The sequence below is a fragment of the Myxine glutinosa genome, chromosome 1 (genome assembly GCF_964187855.1).
Source record: "Myxine glutinosa chromosome 1, kmMyxGlut1.1, whole genome shotgun sequence".
NCBI classification, from domain to species: domain Eukaryota; kingdom Metazoa; phylum Chordata; class Myxini; order Myxiniformes; family Myxinidae; genus Myxine; species Myxine glutinosa.
The window spans coordinates 35,699,555-35,711,815 of NC_136261.1; the positions used below are offsets into that span (position 1 = coordinate 35,699,555).

Genomic DNA, 12,261 nt, shown 5'->3' on the forward strand with positions numbered 1-12,261 from the left:
TCGCAACATATTAATGTACATTTGTGCCAAATGTGGTGCTTGTATCACAAAATGCACAATTCTTTTGAATATTTGGGCTAAGCCGCCCCACTATGAGAATTTGTAGTTCTTGTGGGGACGTTATTTTTTTTTATTAAATTTTTTTTTTTAATTAAAAAACCTCCCGATTAAATTAAAATTAATATTATAAATTAAATTAAATTTATTAAATAAATAAATTAAATAAATAATTTAAATAAATAAAATAAAATAAATAAAATAAATAAAATAAATAAAAATAAATAAAATAAATTAATTAATTAAAAAAATAAAATTAATAAATTAAATATTAAACCTCCCGATTAATTTTTTTTTTGTATACAGAATCGAGGCTCGCGAAAGAGCTAACATTTACTTCACAAACAAATCAACCAGACAAACAAAATATATAAAAAGAGGGAGCGGAAGACAAGATGGGGAGAGAAGGGGAAGCACACATACACAACATTTGAGAGCAGGGAGATGTGTGGAAGGGAGAGGGCTTGGGGGGAGGAGGTGTGGGAAGGGGGGGGGGGGGGGGAGAGGTATAAAACACAAGGACACCAAGGACTTCCAAGACAGAAGTTGGTATTTCAAAAAAGTGGAATTGGGGTGAAATTAGCGGGGGTAGAAAAGATCAAGGTTTTGGATGGGGGAAGATAAGAGATGGTGGTGAACAGCTGTTTTAAAGACCTGGAGGGTGGAGTGGGATTGAAGAGAGTGAGGGAGTTTGTTCCAGAGCAGGAAAAAAGAGGAATGAAGGAGTGAAGGTGAGCAGAGAGTCTTGATTTTGGCAGTTTAACCATAAGAGGGATGCAGGCAGATCTTGTGCGACCTGTAGGAATATTTGGGGGACAGAGCCCAGAGAGATCTGGGGGGAGGGGGAGGGGGCAAGGCCAGAGAGGAGTTAGTGCATTATGATATGTCATGAGTCACTCATGACGCTAGATTTTTGTGCCAAAAGTGATTTTTTTGCAGTTTTGTCAACTTTGTGGGGTAAATTAACAGAAAAATTAGGGGTTGAATTTGTTCGCTAACTTTTGGGGCATTGGGGGTAGAAAATTAGGGGTTAAATTTTTTCGCGAACCTTTCGGGTATTTTGGGGGGCCTTTTATGGGGGGGGGGCCCAAAAATTGCAAAATCTATATCTCGGCTCCTAGACATGCTAGCTTCATGATCTTGGTGTCTAGGATAGGGTTTCTGGGGGCGCCGAGTTCAATTATGATGTTTACAAGATGATCTGAGGTCAAGGTCATTGGCTCAAGGTCACCACAGGGAAATAAATGACCCCAAAATGTAAAATCCTAGTAGGACCTAGTAGGAGCCGAGATATAGATTGTGCAATTTTTGGGGGTCACCCCCCATAAAAGCCCCCCCAAAATCCCCGAAAAGTTCGCGAAAAAATTCAACCCCTAATTTTCCTTTTAATTTACCCCCTAAATTTGACAAAACTGCAAAAAAATCACTTTTGGCACAAAAATCGAGCGCCAGCCCTTTTTCTTACATATCATAATGCACTATCAGTCTCATCTCAAAACATTGTGGACCACGATCGGTCTCGCGTTATCTCTCATCTGAAGAGGTTTGTTCGAAGATTCTAAATTTATTATTAACACTGAGTGTAATGGGTGCCGACCACATTCGTTCGTGGTAGTCTAATGTTTTGGTGTACTGGTGGTTGTGGCGGTGTAGCGGCTGTGTGTAGTGCTTTTATCGGTGATTCACATTGTGCTTTTCGTAACAGCAATATGTATCTCGGTTTTGTAACGTCCACCAACACCATTCGGCTTCATAGTTAGTTCTATCTTTTATATTTTAACTAGCGGAGTCTTTAGGATATTTCTCATGTTGTAGTTTCACGGAGGCAACGAATAAAACGCCTGTGCGAGACCCAAGGTTTCCTGTCATCCTATTTCCTTGGTCTTCTTCTTCTTCACAATTCCCAGCCTTAGCGGCTCCTCTTCTTCATAAGCCGAACCCCAGCGGTTACACTCAGTGTGACGGTCGGTAGGTCACACAGACATTGTTATGGAACTGGACACGGGCGCGTCATGCTCCACTATTTCAGAAACTGTATGTTATGATAAGTTGTCTGAATTTTCATTGTACAACAACATAACTTTGCGTCGTTGTACATGGGAATTGGTTCTTTTTGTTAGATGTACCAAGTTACCAGTTATGGTATCGGGATAACCAGGCCTCCTGTGAGGGTCACACTGGAAGCCGATTGTTCTTGTAACACATTTTCTGGAGACGATTCAGACAAAACTGTTCTCGCTTTCTCTACGAAACGTTAACTCGTTGTAGATACCAATTTAACTTGGTGCATCATGAATTTTGTTTTTGCAATTTTGACTTAAACTGGCTGCCATTGCCTATTACGTCATAAGCTTTAAACATCTTCTCCATAACCGCTGAACAGATAAAGGCGAAATTTCAAAAATATGATCACCTCGGTATGTGGATGAAAGTTTGCGAAAAAAATGTCATGGGTCATGTGATTTGGTGGCCATATTGGGTTAAAAATAAAAATTAAAAAAACTACTTATGCGAAACTGCTTATCAGATCGATACAAAACTTGAAATATGTGAACATACTATGGGCTGTCTTTCCCTCACGGTCCCCCTGTACTGTCTTTCCCTCACGGTCCCCCTGTGCTGTCTTTCCCTCGCGGTCCCCCTGTGCTGTCTTTCCCTCACGGTCCCCCTGTGCTGTCTTTCCCTCGCGGTCCCCCTGTGCTGTCTTTCCCTCGCGGTCCCCCTGTGCTGTCTTTCCCTCGCGGTTGTTAGCTCTTTCAAGAGCCTCGATTCAGTATATATATAAAAAAAAAAAAAAAAATACTAGTGGGGGAAAAATATTTGCAAACTATTATGTCATCAGTCATATGGTTTGACCACCATCTTGAAATTAAGCAAAAAATTAAACAAGAAATATGTTGTGCATAGCACGATACTTGCGAAATCCCGAAGCCTAAAATAAGTTGTTGGCCTATGATGACCTGAAAAAGAATTGGTGGTTGGATTGAGTGACCTGGTATGCAAATCCTCTTAAAATTTCAAGTCTATCCGATGAAAATTTAGCATTATGGAAACTTGGCCTATGTTGACCTCAAAAATATTTGGTGGTTGAATTCAGTGACCTGGTATGCAAAATCCTCTTAAAATGTCAAGTCGATCCGATGAAAATTGACGATTTTAGAAATTTGGCCTCTGGTCGCTTTTGGCCTATGTTGACCTCAAAAATACTTGGTTGAATTCAGTGACCAGATATGCAAATCCTCTTAAAATTTTAAGTCAATCGGATGAAAATTGAGGATTTTAGAAATCTGGCTTATGTTGACCTTTTGGCCAATGTTGACCTTTTGGCCAATGTTTACCTCAAAAATAGTTGGTGGTTGAATTCAGTGACCTGGAATGCAAATCTTTTTTAAATTTTAAGTCAATCGCATGAAAATTAAGGATTTTATAAATCTGGCAGATGTTGATCTTTTGGTCTATGTAGACCTCAAAACAAGGTGGGGTTTGAATTCAGTGACCAGATATGCAAATACTCTTAAAATTTCAAGTTAATTGGATGAAAATTGAAGATTTTAGAAATTTAACAAAGTTGGTGACCTTTTGCCGATGTTGACCTGTTGACCTTTTGACCCCAAAACAATAGGCGTCTTGCTTATGACCAATTCTTCCATTTCGTGAAGTTTGGCGATGATCGGTTGAAAATTGTGACCTGTAGGCGACTGACATACAGAGAGACAAACGGACAGACAGAATAATGCACAAGACCAACCAATATACTTGAAACAACAACAACAACATGCATTTTAAAGGCCATTTTCCCTGCTAGAGCGGGGGTTAGCCTTGCGGTCCCCATGACAATCTTCTCCATTTTGCCCTATTTTCTGCATCTCTCCTTGTTAACCCCCTTGCGCGCATTTCTTCTTCCACCATCTTTAGCCAAGTCTTTCTCGGTCTTCCCCGTCTTCTACTTCCTTCTACATTCATTTCCATCACTCTTCTCAACCAGTCACTTTCATCCTTCCTCAACACATGACCAAACCATCTCAACCTGTTCCTCTTCACAGCATCAATCACAGGCTCTATTCCCATCATCTTTCGCAATTCATCATTTGTCTTCCTCTCTCTCAACGATACTCCGCACATCCGTCTAACCATTCGCATTTCCACCCTTTCCAACCTTCGTTGCTGCTCTACGTTCATTACCCATGTCTCGCTCCCATAAATCATAACACTTCTCACACATGCAGCATACACCTTTCCCTTCAGCTTCAACGACACTCCCCTCATCATCAGCACGCCACTCAATTCCCGAAACTTCTTCCATGCACATCTCACTCGAGCAACCGTTGCCGAGTCTGATCCACCTTCTCCATTCAGCATGTCTCCGAGGTAGCAAAATGTTTTCACACCTTCCAGCTTCACGCCGTCTCCAAGATCCAACTCAACATTTCCGCCATCTGCAGTTCCCTCTGTGCACACCTTACATTTGAATGTAGCTGCCACACTGGTTAATGACCCTCTCAGACCACTACATTTTTGATGAACCCACTCAGCGCACATTGTACACTGAATGGAGTTCACTCCGACACCCTTCCTACACACAGCACAGGGCCACTTCCCAGTTCTTTCCACCTCACCACATGCTTTACCACTTGCCATCACCTTCGTCTTTCCGATATTCACCTTCAGACCTTTTGTCTCCATACATTCCTTCCACGTGTTCATCTTTTCCTTCAGTCCATCCATACTTTCCGCAATCAACACCAGATCATCTGCATACAACAACTCCCACGGTAAACCCTCCTTTACGTTCTGAGCCAGCACCTCCATCACAGCTACAAATAGTAGTGGACTTAGTACCGACCCCTGATGCACTCCCACCTTCACCTCAAACTCACCACTGTTCCCGTCCTTCGTCCTTACAGCTGTGCGCGCTCTTTTGTACATTGCCAATTGCCAAAACCATTGCCAAAACCAATATACTTGAAAGATCTTCGATTTTCGGAAGTCATAATATTTTCCAGAGTACCTCTTAATGGATCAATGCAAAATGTCATACATATGATTAACTACTGATGTGGCAAATATATTTGTGAACTATGACGGCATCAGCCACGTAATATGCGGCCATCTTGGAGTTAAGGAAAACATTTAATCATTTTTTTCTCCAAAACTGCAGAATGTTTCAATGCGAAATTTCATATGGATGATCAACTCCGCATGAGGAAAAATATTTCTTTAATAAATGTATTATCATAAATATATGTGATGCAATGAGAAGTCCTTTGACAGGAATGCTGGTATAATCGACTGGAATACTCGGTATATGTCCTTCTCCAGGATACAATTGGGATCATCTGGATTCTGGTCAGGTATTCCAGATACACTGAGCCAACAAAGCTAAAGACTGCAAATCGGTTTTGCAATTTATAAAATTGACGAGTCTCGTTGCTCTGAAGACGCCATTTAAACCAAAAGGAAAAGAAGAAGCTGTAGGAGCTGGGCTCCAACGTAAAGCGGAAGAATGGACGCGACAAAAAGCTGGAATTCGTCCGAGTTTCTTTATTGTGTCAAATCAACTCGGGTACTCTGAAAAGCCCGTTTATCGGGCAGCAATATACATACACATTATCCCGGAGCGTTTGCCCGGGAAAGGCGAGACCGGGCGAGACCGGGCGTCCTGGGCGAAACCTGGAAAGGCGAGTCTGGACATGCCCGGGCGTCCTGGACGAGGCCTGGCAAGTCGAGAGCGGGCATGCCTGGGCGTGCCCGGGCGTCCTGGGCGAGCCCGGCATGGTGATCGCTCCGCGTCCTCGGTAGGTGCAAGGCGATTGTGTATACCCAGCAGTAGCCCCTACAAAGCCTTCATTTTCGCTTTTATTTTCGCACTGCAATGTGGCGGCGACACACAAATTGCTGACGTCACAAACAATCTTCTTACAAACTGGAAGAAGAATGATGTGCGTAAAAAAGAAGTATTCAATAACGTTGAAGAAATTCCGGGTGATCTTGTAAATCTCGGACTGTAACTGTGACGAAGGTTCACGTGATCGGGTTGGATCTCATCTGAAGAGATTTGTTCGGAGATTCTCATTTTATTATTAATACTGAGAAAGATCTGTAAAACGTTTATTTAAAGACAAAAATAATTTTCTGTTTGTTGATGATGGGAATGAAGATAAGTTAAACGAGTTTTTATTAAACGTATGTTGAAGTGTTTCATTGTTCATTTAATGAGGTGTTTTTCACTTGTTTTGTTTTATTCACTGCATTGTTTTATATGACTATATGATAGCCTGGTGTTGGCTTAGCGGTTAGGGTGCCGGCTTGGGATCCTTGGATCCTGGGTTCGAATCCCGGTCGATCGCTGAATTAACGCCAGGGGGGTTGACTCAGCCTGTCATCCTTCCGAGGTCGGCAAATTGAGTACCAGCTTGCTGGGATGAATGATCACGGTGAGTACCCTGATTTAGAATAGGTACACCGGCTCCCTGCGCATCGTAAGAGCGTGACCAAAGGTTGGCGTCAGGAAGGGCATCCAGCCTAAAAACATTGCCTCAAACAGGGAACCATGATTGTCATGGGGCCCGCAAGGCTAACCCCCTCTCTAGCGGGGAAAATGGCCTTAAAACGATCATTCATTTTCATTCATTCATTCATTATTGTTTTTCATGACGTCATCACTAAACTTCATACAGCGATGGTTAAACCGCATTCTTCCTTTTAACTACAAACCACGCAGAAAGTTTTCATAATTAACTTGTATATCCAAGGTGACCTCTAAATGAGGAGGTCTTATAAAGGTTGTAGATGGATGGATGGATGAGGGATCTATGTAGCGTTGGTACGGAAAAAAACGTCGGTCCCATCTGCTGCATCCAAAACTAAAGTTGGAGAATCTTCTCTAAAACGTCGTTAAGACCAGAGATTCTCAACCAGTGGGTCGCGATCATCAGTGGTCCGGAAGGCGCAACCTTGTGGTCCGCGGACATCATACCCAGCAGAGAAGGCAGGTTATTAGTTTACCTCACGAGTGTCGTAGAATTTACCTTACGAAAAAAAGTTATATTGATGTTGTTGTATTAATTTGTGATTGGAATGATGCTGTTTAACATGAAAATATGGAGAGATTGAGTTTAAAGGTGAATTAGGAAATCATGTGAGGGTTTCCATCCATAACATTCGCGGATTCTGTATTTGCAGTTTCGCTGTTGATCGTATTTGGTTGATCGAAGGTTTTTCCGGAATGGAGAACGTCTCGGACATCTCGTGTTCACACGAAAAGGCAAGCTGCTGTATTTTACTTTTACTGTGTTTTATTTTGACAAACATGGACCGTTAACTGAAAAGAAAAACCGACGATGGTGGCGAAACTTCAGGAGTTGCTAAAAGGAGGTGAAACTCATCGTCAGAAAATCCGACCCTGAATATATTAAGTTTGGATTGACAGTGACATGGGATTCAGTCAGAGTGGTCAATCAAGCTCCTGTTAACTTGCACCACCACATACCTGTGTGAGTCAGGGTTTTCACTTGTAATTGGCACAAAATCAAAGACAAGGAATATACTGAAAGCAACTTTGAATGGTACTCTGTGAGTCGGACTCTCACCCATCCCACCTCAGATTGATCTGATTGGTTCTGATTGGAAGTATCCCACTGATGTAAGCAGCACTCTATATTTAAGGCTCAAATGTCTTAAATAAGGAACCAAATAAAGTTATCATTAAAATTACTAGCAGAGTACCCGCCCTACGGGTGACCCTACGGGCAATCTTGTTCCAAGCGTGCAACACATTTTTCTGACATCGGACATTTCTGCTGACAACTGCTTTGATTTGAATTTCTTGCTGATTTCCTTTGGTAATATTGCTCTTGCTGATTTCTGTTCAACTTATGTGTCCTTGGTTTTTGAGGCATCTCAATTTTCCAGAAAAAAGCAAACAGCAAACGTCACCCTCACTAACAATACCCACAACCAACCCACACCCCCTTTTTCCCCTTGCCTCCACCATCCCCTCACAATCCCCCATCAAGCATCACCCGAGCTAACAATACCTATGACAACCCCACAAGCCTCCGCCCACTCTACTCCACCTCACAATCCCCCTTCAAGTGTCACCCTAGCTAACAATACTTATGACCACCTTACACCCCCCTCCCCACCCTCACAATTCCCTATCAACCGTCACCCGAGCTAACAATACCCACGACCACCCCACACCCCTTAACCCACTCCACCATCTCCCCACAATGCCCCCCTCAACCATCACCCTAGCTAACAATATACCCATGACCACCTTACCCCCTCCCCATCCCTTCACATTTCCCCATCAACCATCACCCTAGCTAACAATACCCATGACCGACCCACACCTCTCAACCCACTCCACCATCCCCTCACAATCCCCTATCAACCGTCACGTCACCTTAACTTGAAATGACCTTCAAACTAGGATAGCATCCAGGTGCTACTCAGGTCTTTGAAGACAGCGTTGAATTAGAGTGGCCGAGAAATTTTGGTCACAATGACATTGAATTAGAGTGGCCGATCCAGCTTATGCCCTTATTATGGGCACCTCGGGATGACGTACTGGCAAATCATTTATTTGTGACCATGCTTCACATCTCAAAGGTGAGTGTGGCTGTCTCTTACATATACTGTCAGTCCAAATGTGATGATCAAGTTGTATAGGTTTACAGGTGAGCTGGATACGTGAACAAATTGTACAAGATGATGACTCACCAAACATTCCAAACTAAGAAAAGAAAATGACATGTATAACTTTTCCGTGATTAACATATACATTGTATCCTTGGCAGGTAATCGGTGAAATGGAGAACTTCTTGGAATGGCTCAAGTCCCAAGGCCTGAGAGCAGAAACAGCCCAAGCAGTGATGGATAAACTTGGAATTGAGAACCAGAAGGTTATTCGAGCTTGTACTGAGTCGGATCTACTCGGATGTACTGAGTTGGAGTTCTCGCGAGATCTTGGAGACGGCGGCAGGGACTTTCGAAGCTCCACACGGTCTCCACGTTTTTCGAAGTTAAGTCTGTTCACAATTGTATTTTGTCGAAACTGTATTTATCTTTCGGTGTGTGAAGTTATTGTGTGCAACTTTGGTTGTTTCTCGGTGTTTATCTTTCATAAATTGATCGTCTGTTTGCCGTGTCGCGAGCAAGGCCTTGTACAGTGTGCACTGTACAACCTTGAGGCTTTGTTTTGCTCTCAGTGGTCCGTCGTTTGTGATCCAATAACTTTCGTTCTCTGTATTCCCAGACTTTTCACCCATAGCCTACCTACTTCCTTGTGTAAATCTCAACTCAAAAAAAAAACAAAAACAAAAAAAAAACATTTCCTTCTCTGTTCTCATTCGTTTATTCATTCTTATTCGTTCGTTCGTTCTTCGACCACGTGTTTCTCCCCCATTTCCCCAGATAGTTTTCACTCATTAACCTTCAATGTTTACACTTTCCCCTCAAGTTATGTATTCCGTCATATTTTATAACACCTTTTTCTTCTTCTTCTTTAAAAGGCTGCTTTCGACTTGCTCACCAAATCAATTCATCCCAAAAAAAATATCCATCTCCTATAGTGCCTTTGTTCTACATTCCCTAAACTCTCCTGCACTCCATCCTCCATCCAGCGTCCTTAAACGTATTTTTAACTCGAAGGTCACAAGAAACTCATTTTGCAATAAATGTTCGTTTCCCATAAATCGTACACTTTCAAAAATCCAATCTCACCCCTCCCCTCCAAATCTTCCCCATAACCCCTCCCCTCCAAATCTTCCCCATCACCCCTCCACTCCAAATCTTCCCCATCACCCATCCCTTTCAAATCTCCCCCCTTGCCCCCTCCCTCCTAAACTACTCCCTCACCCCTCCCCGCCAAGACGCCCCCTCGCCCCTCCCCTCCTAGACTCCTGCCTCACCCCTCCCCTCCAAATCTCCCCCATATCCCATCCCTTTCAAATCCCTCCCCTTGTCCCTTCCCTCCCAAACTCCCCCCTCACCCCTCCCCTTCAAATCTCCCCACCCTCATTGCTTCTCAATTTCCCCCCGCTCACTCCCCCTCCTCAAAGCGTCCTCCCCGCTTCTTCCCCCTTCAAACTCTCACCTCCATCTCCCCCAACCTTCTGCCTCGCTCTTCCCCCTCCTCAAATAACACCTCATTGTGGCTCACCCAATCACCATCAAACCTTTTGTCCGCCCCATCCTTCCCTTTCTCCGAGCTATTCTGAAATCTCTGACACACCTTCAACAGCTCTCCCTACCTCTTCCACCTCTTCCACATCTTACCCTACCCCTCCTCCCCCCTGTTCTGTATCTGATGCTCCCCCTTCCTCTTCATTAACGGTATGGACCTCAAACATCCGGGGCCTTCGTTCAAACTTAACTGATCTCTCCATACAGGTTGCTTCTGTCAAACCAGACGTGATCTGCTTAACAGAAACTTTCCTCCTTTATGATGTCTCTGATTCCATAGTATCTCTCCCGGGCTACTCCCTCCTCCGGTATGATAGACCTGAGCCTCGTCCTGGAGGCGGGGTTGCTATCTTTATCAAAAACTCTCTTCCTCACTCGCCCTGCACTGCACTCTCTCCACCTCACCCACAGGAATACCTCTGGCTACGGCTTCCCCTTCGCTCCCACCTCTTGTTCATATGTGTGTTGTACCGTCCACCAAACAGTGATGACTCCATCTACATCTCGCTGTCTGATGATATGGACCAACTTCTATCTACTCATCCCAACTCTCTCTTCCTCATATGTGGTGATTTCAACTGTCATCATGCCAGTTGGCTGGGTGTGGGTACCTCTCTCACCAGCCATGGCTCCTCAGCAAAGGACTTCTGCGACTCACTGGGACTGACACAATCTGTCAATTTCCCGACCCGGATCTCAGTCAACGGAACATCTTCTCTTCTGGACTTGGTTATGACTAACTTCCCTGAAAATGTCTGCTGCTCTTCTTCTGCTCCGATCGGATCATCTGATCATGTCCTTGTTAAAGTGGACATCTCTCTGACCATCCTCAGGGAGCCTGCTCAGCGTCGACGAGTCTGGCATTTCACTCAGGCCAACTGGCACGGTCTTCAAGCAGCCATCAATCATCTGGACTGGTCTCCCATCTCTACCACCTCTGACATCAACTCATCCTGGGAATTCTTCCAAAGTAAATTGCTCTCTCTCATGCACAGATTTATCCCATCTCGTCTTCAGTTGTCATACCCTTCCTCCCGTCCATGGTACACGGAATCTTGTGGTGAGGCTGTTGCCCAGAAACAACTTGCCTTCGTCTCCTGGAAAGCAAATCCAACGGAAGGAAATCTCATTTCCTTTCACAAAGCCCGAAACAAGTGTGTGTCCACCCTCAGGAGAGCCAGGAAACAATATCTCTCCGTTCTCAAGACCGAACTCTCTTATCTGTCTCCCTCTTCCAAATCCTGGTGGCGTCTGGTCAAATCCGTTTCTGGTGTTTGTTCCCCCTCCATCCCCTCCCTTACCTCAAACGGCTACACAGCTGACTCCGCACGTGAAAAAGCTGAATGCCTCAACTCTGTGTTTGCCTCTAAATCTTGTGTCCCAAACCCATCCCTCTCTGTACCCACCATACCCAGTCGTACCCTGCTGCTCCTGGACTCCGTGTCCTTTCCTCCTGACAAGGTGGAAAAGTTTCTGTCAACCCTCGACTCTGATTCTGCAACTGGACCCGACGGCATCAGCCCACGGGTCCTAAAATCCTGCTCTGCTGCTCTATCTCACCCTCTCTCTGTTCTCTTCACCCTCTCTTTTGCTCAAGGTCAACTGCCATCTGCTTGGAAATCAGCCAACATCACCGCTTTGCACAAAAAAGGTGCAAAAACAGATCCTAGCAACTACAGACCAATCAGCCTTCTCCCAATTATCAGCAAAGTCATGGAATCCATCATTGCTTCTGATATGAAATCTTTCCTCTTCTCCAATGGCTTGATCTCTGATCATCAATTTGGTTTCAGACCAGGTCACTCTACTCTGGACATGCTGCTTCTGCTGTCTCAACAATGGATGGAGGTCCTCAATGCCAAACAGGAAATTAGAGCTGTCTCCCTCGACATATCACGTGCCTTCGACACGGTCTGGCACCCCGCTCTGCTCACCAAACTCTCCTCCTTTGGTATCCATGGAAATCTCCACGCATGGCTGGCGGACTTCCTCTCTAGTCGTCGTCAACGTGTGGCC

General features: G+C 44.2%; 1 long non-coding RNA gene across 1 annotated transcript; it reads left to right on the forward strand.

The window, feature by feature from the left end:
• The first annotated feature begins 1,874 nt into the window (after positions 1 to 1,874).
• On the forward strand, positions 1,875 to 9,757 carry LOC137414984 (uncharacterized). The gene is made up of 3 exons (XR_013621973.1): positions 1,875 to 2,025; positions 7,240 to 7,321; positions 8,859 to 9,757. It is a non-coding gene; the product is annotated as an uncharacterized LOC137414984 (long non-coding RNA).
• The last annotated feature ends 2,504 nt before the right edge of the window (positions 9,758 to 12,261 follow it).